This window comes from Taudactylus pleione, unplaced genomic scaffold (genome assembly GCF_031769625.1).
Source record: "Taudactylus pleione unplaced genomic scaffold, aTauple2 ptg000036l, whole genome shotgun sequence".
Classification (NCBI taxonomy): domain Eukaryota; kingdom Metazoa; phylum Chordata; class Amphibia; order Anura; family Myobatrachidae; genus Taudactylus; species Taudactylus pleione.
The window spans coordinates 11,973,483-11,984,730 of record NW_028284438.1 but is presented as its reverse complement, the minus strand read 5'-3'; the positions used below and the strand labels follow the sequence as shown (position 1 = coordinate 11,984,730).

General features: G+C 38.5%; 1 pseudogene; it reads right to left on the bottom strand.

The window, feature by feature from the left end:
• Positions 1-9,971: 9,971 nt before the first annotated feature.
• Positions 9,972-10,090, bottom strand: LOC148538835 (5S ribosomal RNA; annotated as a pseudogene).
• Positions 10,091-11,248: the final 1,158 nt, after the last annotated feature.

The window sequence follows — 11,248 nt, the reverse complement described above, 5'->3', positions numbered from 1 at the left end:
CAACAGAGGGGGGGCTGTGTGACAGCCCAGGAAGGCATAAACTACCATGTAGAACTCTAGAAATTGTGTACAATTCTTGGGAGTAATCTGACATTGTGAATTGCTCCATCTTCTTGCTCTCTCTGCAGACAGATTCATGTAAGCAAGACAGTTCAATAATTGTATTCCTTTTTGTTTATAAGAAAATGATTTGCCTATGACTATTATATGTACTTATTAATAATTGATGTTATAGAAACTTTTAGCATTGTATCTTTCTCATATTAAACTTAATTTAATAAGATTGCTCTCTGTGATTCTTATTGGATGCATTTTGCCTGTGAATTTGGCTAATCTATGCTACATACTGTATCTGCACTACAGGTTATTTGGGTAATGATAACTGGGACTTACTTGTAGTTGTAGAGAGGACTTAAGGATTCATATTTGGAGTAACTCTGGAATGAAACTTAAATCAAGGCAGACAACTTAATAGTGAGTGGGAGAGATATTGGGGAGTGTAATAATTTTTATGTAGACAGACCTGGTTTTTTTTTTATTAACTCTGTGTCAGACCCAGGTCACACAGGATCAAGTGAGTGCTGATCTTAACATAGGTACAGAGAGTGGTTAGAGGCCGGAATCAGGTCCATGACAGTGAGGCACTAACTGCAGGCCCTAAGGACTAGTTTACTGTGTGCGTGCACAAGCAAGAAATCTACCTGGTTCTATCTAGTGCAATATGAAGGCAATCCTGGAATAATTTGATGGCACGGACTCTGAGGCTTGTCTGAGGTGTGGGCATTGAAAAATAGTACAATGTATGGAACTTATGTTCTGACGATGTATGGGTGTTATTTTTAGCTGAAGTACCCGGCTTTGCCTGGGTTTAAATCTTAAAAGTTATTAAGTTAGGCATCCCAGACCAATTGCCACCCCTTTGTGAAGTTTTCATCCAAATCCATAAAGTGGAAGGGTCAGAACAGGCTCCCCGGGTCAAAGTTTTATCCAGCGTAAACCAACGGGAGGTCTGACCGGGACCCTAACCCCCTAATACCTGGCCAGGATCCAAATTAGACCACCTCGCGTTGGTTTCATCCCAATCAGTGCAGGGGTGTCTAAATGTATAACCAGACAAACAAACAGAGACCCCAATGAATTTTATATATAAGATATACAGCGAGATGTTATAGGTTTTGAATGTATCCAGTGATGACCATATTCTTGTTTTGATGATTAGAGAATAATATATTTAGTTAATTTGGTGTGAATATAGTATTTAAAGAACTTTTATGCCACTTGATTTTCTGGAAAAAAAAGGATCACTCAGCTACATGAACATCGTCAATGCATGCGGGTTATGTGTGGGTTTGAGTCATTCCCTAAGTCTACTGTATGTTTATACTCCAGGCACAGCTGGCCTAGACATGATAACATGTCACATGGGTGGGTTTTATAGATACACAGCAAAACAAAATGGCCAAATGAATTGTAAAGTGCATCAAAGAACGTCAAGTTTGGGGTCTATTCTATTACCTATATCCACATAGTCAAGGAAGTTAGACAGAATTTGTTGCTATAGATCAAGCCCAGTTTGGAATGCATATTGGATATTAGGGTGTCTAAATGCAGACCAGGCAAAAGCATAGGAACAAGCCACAAACTCAAATATTTACATTTGCACACATATCAAATTAGCTTATCTCCCAACTTTCTCAATTTAGGGGGACAGTCCTGATTTTAAAAATCATAGAAGATGAGGCCCTGAGACAATCGGCAGCTACATAGATGCTAGAGAGTTTTTGAGCCTATTAGGATTGTCTGTATTTCTGTATAAATGTGACCTTAAATGTGTTCAGATCTTTATTTAAGGCATAACAATGAATATAGAGAACTAAAAAGATCAATGGGTTCTTCTTTCTTTCAACAGATAAAATTATATGCTTCTTTCTTTCAATCAATGATTAATTGTTCCAGCAATACATTAGTTGGAAAACTTATGTGAACCTCTAGGATTCACTGATTGTTGTGACCCACTTGATCAGCAAAGACTTCAATCAAACATTTAGGGTGATAGTTGATCAGTTCCGCATATTCGCTTGGAGAAATTTTGGTCCATTCCCCCATACAGAATTGCTTCAACTCATGGATGTTGGAGAGTTTTCTTGGGCAGCACAGACGGTGTAATGGTTAGCGTTACTGCCTCACAGCACTGAGGTCGTGGGTTCGATTCCCACCACGGCCCTAACTGTGTGACGTTTGTATATTCTCCCTGTGCTTGCGTGGGTTTCCTCCGGGTACTCCGGTTTCCTCCCACACTCAAAAAATATACTGGTAGGTTAATTGGCTACAAAACATAAAATTAACCCTAGTGTGTATGTGTGTGAGCATGTGATAGGGAACATAGATTGTAAGCTCCACTGGGGCATGGACTGATGTGAAAGGCCAACTATTCTCTGTAAAGCGCTGCTGAATATGTGTGCGCTATATAAATAACTGGTAATAATAATATTAATAATAATAATAATAATAATAATTGTATGCATTCCCTCCTTCAGGTCCGGCCTGGATTAAGGTCTGGACTTTGAATCAGTGTTGTAGAGGTAGAGTAGGTTACTGAGAGGAAACTTTATGCATAATTAGTTTAGTACTGTCTCTAGGAATTTGTGTAGGTGATCATTTCAAATAGAGATCATCTTGTTTTTTTGTTTTTTTTTAAAGCAGTTGTGTCTAATGTAGAGATGATGATGATGACTGACATATTCAATATGCAGTCACATCAAGATAAGTTTAGAGCATTTCTTTATACAGATACCTTCTAACACACTGGGGCTAATGCAGAGTGGACTGTACACCTGTCTGTTGAGTATATCTTGTGTATTTTTGCACGATGCATGTTCCAGAGTTGAGCAAATGCAAATATGGATGTGTTGTACAATTTTTCTATGTTGGCTTTCAGCACAATTTCTGCATATGGTTACATTTCCTTAATATTCAGCACTTCTACTAATTTTTATTATTATATATAAATGTGTTTTCATAAACAGATTATATAATTTGATATCACTCCAATAACAGAAATACATTTTGTAAATAATAAAATTGCCATAACCATTGTATACAGTATCTTCATCTGCACACCTAATTAAAGCTGTAACTGTAATAAGTAACTATGTACTTATTGGCTTTTAGAAGGAATATAGTGAAAAGAAAATCTTCATTACGTATTCTGTGGTTTTAATATTACCACTTTCGTCCCTTTAAGCAATTTGGAAAGTAATGACAGAAATGCCAATGATTCATCGTACTTGAAAGAACTTCAAAAACTTTTTTTCACATTTTACATAACACCAGTGTTGTGGCATTTTTATAGTAAACACCTATAATTTCTATTTGTTATAAAATAAATATAATGCATTGCCAGGTCTTTAGATTGTTTTTATGAACACTTAGGACACATCATTACCAAAAAGATTTCTGAGGTCATAAAAAAGTTCCTGTGGCCAAAATGATGATTGTTATTTTAATCTATTTTCAACCAACCAGTAAATCAGAGTCCACCAGATATTTAAGATACAAATAATTCAGACAGCACTGGGAAAATCCAGAAATAAGCCCAATGAGGTACTGTATTAATGGCCAGTGTGTTAAAGGTCAATCGAGCCTGTTTCAGAGGTACATGCAGTGTTGATATCACATGTAAGAGGCCGATGTTTTCAATCTGAGTTGCACTGCGCATGTGCCCGATGGCTACCTATGATTGCCACAGAATGAATTTGGATGCAGAGATAGGCAATATCGGTGGTGTTTCTGAGTAGTAACAGGGGGGTGGCTAGCAAGACATAGGCGTGTCGCAGTTGCACTGACACAGATGGACATGATCAGATGGATAATCTGTGCCTTTCTAGGGCTGGTACAATGTTTGATGGTGCGACCAGGGGCGCAGAGAGGGGGGGAGCGAGTCCGATGCCACCCCCCCATCCTCTTAAATCACTGCAGCCCAGCACACAGCAGCATGTGAGTAGCAGCCGCAGCAGTCTCCTATGCCTGTGGGGGGATCGTGCCCCCCCTGCAACTTTGCAACGGACTGAAGGGCTCACAGTGCCCCCTTCCCCAGTGTGTAAAATCCTAAGGGGGCATTGGCACACCTCCCATGATTAGGCCATGCCCCTTCACCCATGGCTATTACCAGCAGGATAACCAAACATATGGATATATAGACCCATCATATAAAAATACTTCAAATTGGTTCTGGTGTCAAAATGCCAGTGAAACCATAGTGGACAGTTTTAAGCAAAAGCTAAAAAAACAGAGGCTTGAATTACACGCAAAGCGCCTGTAAGCGTGGGTGGTCGTGGCAGCAAGATTTACTATCTTATGCTATTGTGGGGATCCATAGGGCTTCAAGCGGGAAGCCACACCGCTCACTGTTTTTCCATCCACAGCGATAACTGTCATAATTAGTATCGGGACTCACACTTGCCCCATACTGGGTGCAAGAGATCTGACAGAGACAGGCTTCCCTTTCCCATAAGCACGACTTGCACGGAAGTCTAGCTACATGCCCATAACACTCTCATGACACTCCCACAAGACAGATTTTTTGCATGTGTCAGCAATGTTGCTGGTAAGTTATCTCCCAGAAATGCCCATTTCATGGATAGAGAGATATGGTCAAGATCTGTACAACTCACCCAGAGATAAAAAGAAATTCGTAAATTCCCAACTGCTAATCTATCCTTTGTATAATATATACATATGAAAACAGGCATATTTATTTCTCTGCATGACTCTGCATAGTCCTCAGTTCCATCTACATGGACTCACTGAGCATTGCCTACATGAGGACACCCTACGACAGCTAAATTACACCCCTTCCATCGAATGTCGATGTTGCGTACAACTCTATATTACTCATACTGTACTGCATATGCTTGATTCTGGCACATACGCAGAGCAAAAACACACAAGATAAGCTCTGCAATGGGCACATGTTCAACTCTGCATTGGCCATGAGTGGAGAAGCAAGAACAGAAATTCATCATAATAGTGCTGGGAATTTCCACCTTTTTGCTTTTCTCTCATCTCAGATATTGGAGTCATATCTTAAAACAACCTAAGATATGTGAATGTGCTCCAATTTGCACAACAAAGCCATGGTATGCAGACCTTAGGGATCTATTCACCTGCCATGATAAGTCCTTTTTTCTTCATTTTTCTTAGAAAGAGGGCTTATTCTGTTTGTCTACATTTCACACAAGGCTTACCATGGCGAGATCTTGGTGGCTCTGTTTTTGTGCATAAATACCACCTCCCTGGCCTGGTATGGAGGCTCATCTTATTCATACCTTCCATCATTTGAGAGGATGGGAGCGGGACCTTGTGTGTGCTCCTTTTTTGTACACACAATAAAGAGTATGGCCTTGTGGTATGAGGTGTGACCTCACTGTATGGGGACATGGCCTGCATCACACACTATTTTTCCTAATGGTGGGTGCGTGCTCAACATTTTCCCCGAGCTGCCAGACTGCCTCAGTCGCTTTACTTCCAGAAATCTGTTCAGAGAGAATGTGGCACACAGTTGGGACAGTGTCCCCGAAAAGTGTGACTGTCCTGCCAAACTTGGGTCAGTTGGGAGGTCAAGCTTTCTGTGACTCATCTTGCAAATATAACACAATCTCACTTTTATCTGCTGCAGAAGTGGAGAATCCCCTTGGTGGTTACTAGTCTCACTCCTCCTATCTCCCCTCGGCAATCGCAGCATGAGCATTATGGCCACAGGAAAACCAGAAGATTGCATCAGTGTAACACTAATGTGAAACTAGGTAAACATATGGACAGAGGTGATTTAGTGCAATACCTCAATGGCAGTTGAAATATTGATAAATAGTAATGAAATGATGTTACAAAATTTGAAGACAATTCTCAAAAAAACTGAAAATCGTATTAAATAGACCCCTAAGTAAGTAAACTAAGCAAACCATTTCATTGACCAGACACAAGGAGCCAATGCTAATTCAGCAGTAGATTCAATATAAACAAATATATATATATATATATCTTCTAACTTGGACCTATTGCAGTGATAATGTCTAGATTAAGCATCCAGCAAGATATCAAGTCAATTATTTACATTTTAGCAACACCACCAACTCGATTTAGTGTGAATACCTGATCAATAAAAATCGCCTTTTCCTTGTAGCACTCTCACTTTCTTCTGTCTGATTAACTGGTACACCCATTATAAAGGCAGTATTCTGTGTATTTGGTGTGCACTCCCTACAAAGGTGATATTTACCGTATTTATGTATGTGTGTGTATATATATATATAATATATATATAATGTATTCAAAAGAAGGGGTGCACTCACCAGACTAGATAATTCCGCAGGTTTCGGTCAAGACAAAAGTCTGTGTGAAGACCGAAACATCCATGGGATAAGTAGTTCTCCAGTATAACATGAAATAAACCTGCTAAATCATCAAGTCTGGTGAGCGCACCCCTTCTTTTGTATACTTATATTTACTCCTGGGATACAGAAATTGGTGTGGCACCCCAGTCAGTACTAAAATGATGGAGTGAGTGTAGACCAACTGGACTTCCTATATATATATATATATATATATATATATATATATATGCTGGATTTGGATTTGGCTCTGCTTCGCCATTTGGTTTTGGATTTGGATTTGCCAAACCGCTGTGACTGGTCTTGAATTTGGATTTGCATTTTAGATCAAAAATATACAAAATAAAAATAAAATCATCTTTTTTTGTTCCTAGAGTATTATTAACCTCAATAACATTAATTTCCAGTCAATTTTGACCACCTCACAGCTGCGTGGAATCAGACTGCTTTTATCCACACGCTGACAAATATGGAGTCACACTGTAAACGCAGTGGGTGGGGCCTTCAGAGTTAGTGCAGCAGCACTGTGATGGAATTATAATAAGGTTAAAAGACACAGCTTGTAGATGGTGACAGCACCGGTTCATAGATGGACACAGTGACAGCACAGTCCCTTAGAGATGGACACAGTGACAGCACAATCTCCCCTTAGAGATGCACACAGCTCCAGCAGCACAGCTCCTTAGAGATGGAAACAGCCCCAGCAGCACACCCTCTTAAAAATGGACACAGCCCCAGCAGCACAGCCCCTTAGAGATGGACACAGTCCCAGCAGCTCTGCCCCTTAGAGATTGACACAGCCCCACTTGGGCACCTCAGAGCAGTGCACAGCATGCAGAAGCATGACTGGACTTGAATGAAATGGTACCGAGTCCCGGCCGTGGCTCCTTATATGGAAAACTGGGTGGATGACGTCCGAGCCTGGCGGGAAACTTTGAGCCAGGACTTGGATATGGCTCTGATTAACAAGTTCAGAGCAGTCCAGATTCAAGGTAATCCGGACCGCTCGCATAAAAAATAAATAAATATATATATATACACTATATATATATATAATATATCAATACAAAAAAATACCAGAGGGAACAACACCATCCAAAATAGTTTCAATCACACAAATTTTACCAAAATGTCTCACTTCAATGTCCATACATGGACTAATTGATTCAAATCCAACTGTATGGATAGGTAGTTCAGTCCATAATGAAGATAATTTTCTATAGAGAGTGACAATCTTGTAACTTTCACTTCTCCAAGGAAGCCGCTGGAACTGTTATTATTCTAAAACAAAACCCTTCACCAAACAAACACTCAAAAATGGCCAATTGGCCAAACATTAGTTGGTATCCAAAATTCTATAACAAGAAATTTTTATTAAAAAATTCTTAACACAAAATATTAAAATTCACTTATAGTGGTTACATAGTATTCAGACAATAAGAAAGGAAATGGGAGCGCTGGCAGTGGCTGCTGATTTAAAAAATCATTTATTTTAATTGCACATAATACAATCTCAAAAACTTATTATTTAAAATATCAAAAATTAATAAAAAATACAGATGGATTCAATCAATTAGGCTACTAGTGCCTTACTGTTAAAATGCGAAACCGGTTCCACCATACAATATTAGTACATATCAATATATAAATCACTCCAGAGGCAAGTATAGAGATCTCTTATATATACATATATATATAAATCAATAGAAAAAAACAGCACCAAATTTGTCCACTCTGTTTAACGTGAAATACCTTTCACAAGTGTGTGTTTTTTGTTTTTTTATATTGGTAAATCTAATAGAAATATTATACGTATATATATACATATACTTCTTGTATATGTAGCACTCCCTTGATAAGTATAAGGTGTCTGCTTGGTCAACAAAAAATGGTGGCCATGGCTAGGCCACCTAAGTACAGGAAACAATACGACAATATAGCTGACCACAAGCGCCTCCTAGTGCATATACAGTGAACCAATTAAACCTGTGCAAATCTCGCAACCTGTGCAAAAACAATTTTTTGTATTTATATCCTTGTCCTTATCCAGGACCGTGACATACAAGTGACTTTGTGCAATAAATACAACCGTGTAATATATATGGATAAATATATTTAAAACTGCATAAATAATGTGCATAAAAAATATTTAATTAGATAAAACAATTCATAGACAACACACAATGACATAAATACACAAAAATAATGGATAAAAAGCTAGTACTAAAAGATAATAAATAGCGATTTTAGGTAAAAAATAAACATATATTTTTTTAAATAAATCGGATTTATAGCTTATCTTTTCCAAAAGTATTTTGGGAAAAGTTCATAAAGTGCAAGGGCAGGGTCCCAACGCGTTTCGTCCTCTGGACTTCATCAAGGGGAAGTGTATGCATAGAGACAAAGCAGGATTTATATACCTTAAGTACAGGAAGTACATGTCCTCATTTCGTGACATCATTTCCTGTTACCTATTTCAGGTCAAAAGCCGTATAATGTCCAGGTTTTGACAATAAAATTTGTATTATGGCACTCAGTATAAACAGTATAGAACACAGAAGGCAAATAAAGTATGTGAGTCAATGTTTTTCTGCTTCATGATTATAGTTCTGTCCAAGTGGAACGCATGTGAGGCGCACCCCGTCATTTCCGGTCTTGTGGTGCGCGGGCTGGCATTGGTTTAACATAATGCCAGTCTAGGTGGAACGCAGGGAGAACACAGGATGAGCGCACCGCGTCACTTCCTGTTCCATGTAGTGTTGGTTAAGTGACTACCAGTCCCCATATTACATCACCACTATATAGCTACTAAGATGTTATTTTTTCATCTCCAGGTCCCCACCGGAGGATGTATCGCTCGCATGTACTTGTATTCATAGGCCACGAGGTCATTTTAGATGAAGGCGGCGGACATTTTTGTAGTTCTTTTACATTAAGCCGGCGGCCATTTTTGTAGTTCTTTTACATGAAGCCGGCGGCCATTTTTGTAGTTCTTTTACCACTTGTAGCAGTCATCTTTGTGGTTTTGAGTGCTATATCAATCACTAATCGGGATCAATCGGAAAACAGAGGTTTGCCATTCTTAACATAAGATGTTCAATGTCTTTTCTTGACTGTTTGTATTCCATCACTGTTCTTCCAATATTTATGGATCATTATATTACTTCGGATAGGGACGGCGGCCATCTTGGTAGTTCTTTCATGACATGTGGCAGCCATCTTTGTAATTCCTAAATGCTATGTCCAGTGCCATTCAATAAAGAAGGGGGAGAAATTAGCATTCTTATTCCAGGATGCTAAACGTCTTTATTGACCATTAACACGTATCCTGAAAGAGAGGAGAAAATTAAGGCAGACACAAATATGATGAACTATTTAATCAGAGACTCCATTCCCTGATTGTCAATGTAGAAAGTGAACTATACAAAAAGACAATAGTCTATGGATACCAACTAAATAATACATTTATATTCATAAAGATTACATGTTAAATGAGAAGGTGACTGATGCAGGTGCAAAATTGTAAAACAAGACTCGGAGCCATATCATATTCTATATGCCATTTTATTCCCATTCACAATTTTACTGCAACACCTGGTCTTCCTAGGAGGTCCCCCATCCAAGTACTGACCAGACCCAATCATGCTTTGCTTCCAAGATCAGGCGAGATTGGGCATTGACATGTTGGTATGGTTGTAGGTATGTGTTCACTTATGCATAGATTTATGGACTTTGCTCCACGAGGACCTGTAATCAATCGCATTTCGGCTTCATCACCCTCCATATCATAAATAAATAAGAACAATGTTTTAATAATAATGCTGTAGTCCAAACTTTCACTTCCTTTTTTTAATCTATAAAGTTGTCTTTAATCGCCTTGGTACATGATAACATGTATTATACCGCTATCATTGTATCTTAAGTCATATAAAAGGAGCTATTTCATAGTTATCGTTAAACCCCATGGGAAATAAAGTGTTTAGTTCGAAGATCCATAACATTTCACGTTGAGCAAGTTTTTTGCCCAGATCTCCCCCTCTCTCTCCCATGGTTACATGTTCTATTGCTTTAAAGGACAGTTCTTCTGGGTTGGATCCATGGTGTGTATTAAAATGTCTTGAGACCATGTGATTTTCTACTTTATTCTTAATATTCCTCACATGTTCCTGCATCCTTAACTTGAGGGGCCTCTTTGTTTTTCCCACATATTTAGTACCACATGAACACTGTAGCAGGTAGATCACTGATGTAGAATTAAAGTTCATGAATTCCTTTATTTTATATTCCTTCGAGTTATCATGATTCTTAAAGATCTTCCTTTGTGGATTCAAAAATTTACAGATATTGCATCGACCACATTTGTAACATCCAACACATTTTGGTATTGTTCTAATGGGTTCTGTTGTGTCACTTCTCAGGAGACTTGGTGCTAAAGAGTCTTTAAGGCTTTTTGCTTTCCTGAACACAGTGGGTGGCTTTGGTGGAATCACATCCTTTAAAATAGGGTCCAACAGCAAGATGTTCCAATGTTTTGAAAGTGTCGCCCTTATCTTTTTTTCCTGTCCACTATAGGTGATGATGAAGGGGATTATTTTATTTACTTCTTTCTCCTTCTGTTTATATATTAGTAATTCAGACCTCACCAGATTTGTAGTTTTTTGAATTGCTCTCCCAATTATTTCTTCCGGGTATTCTTTGTTTTGAAATCTTTCTTGGTAGATTTGGATCTGTTGATCACACATAGTTGGATTACTACAATTACGTTTGATCCTGTGGAATTGTGAGTACGGAATATTGTCCTTCCAACTCTTCAGATGATTACTTTTATAATGTAAATAACTGTTTGTATCAACTTTTTT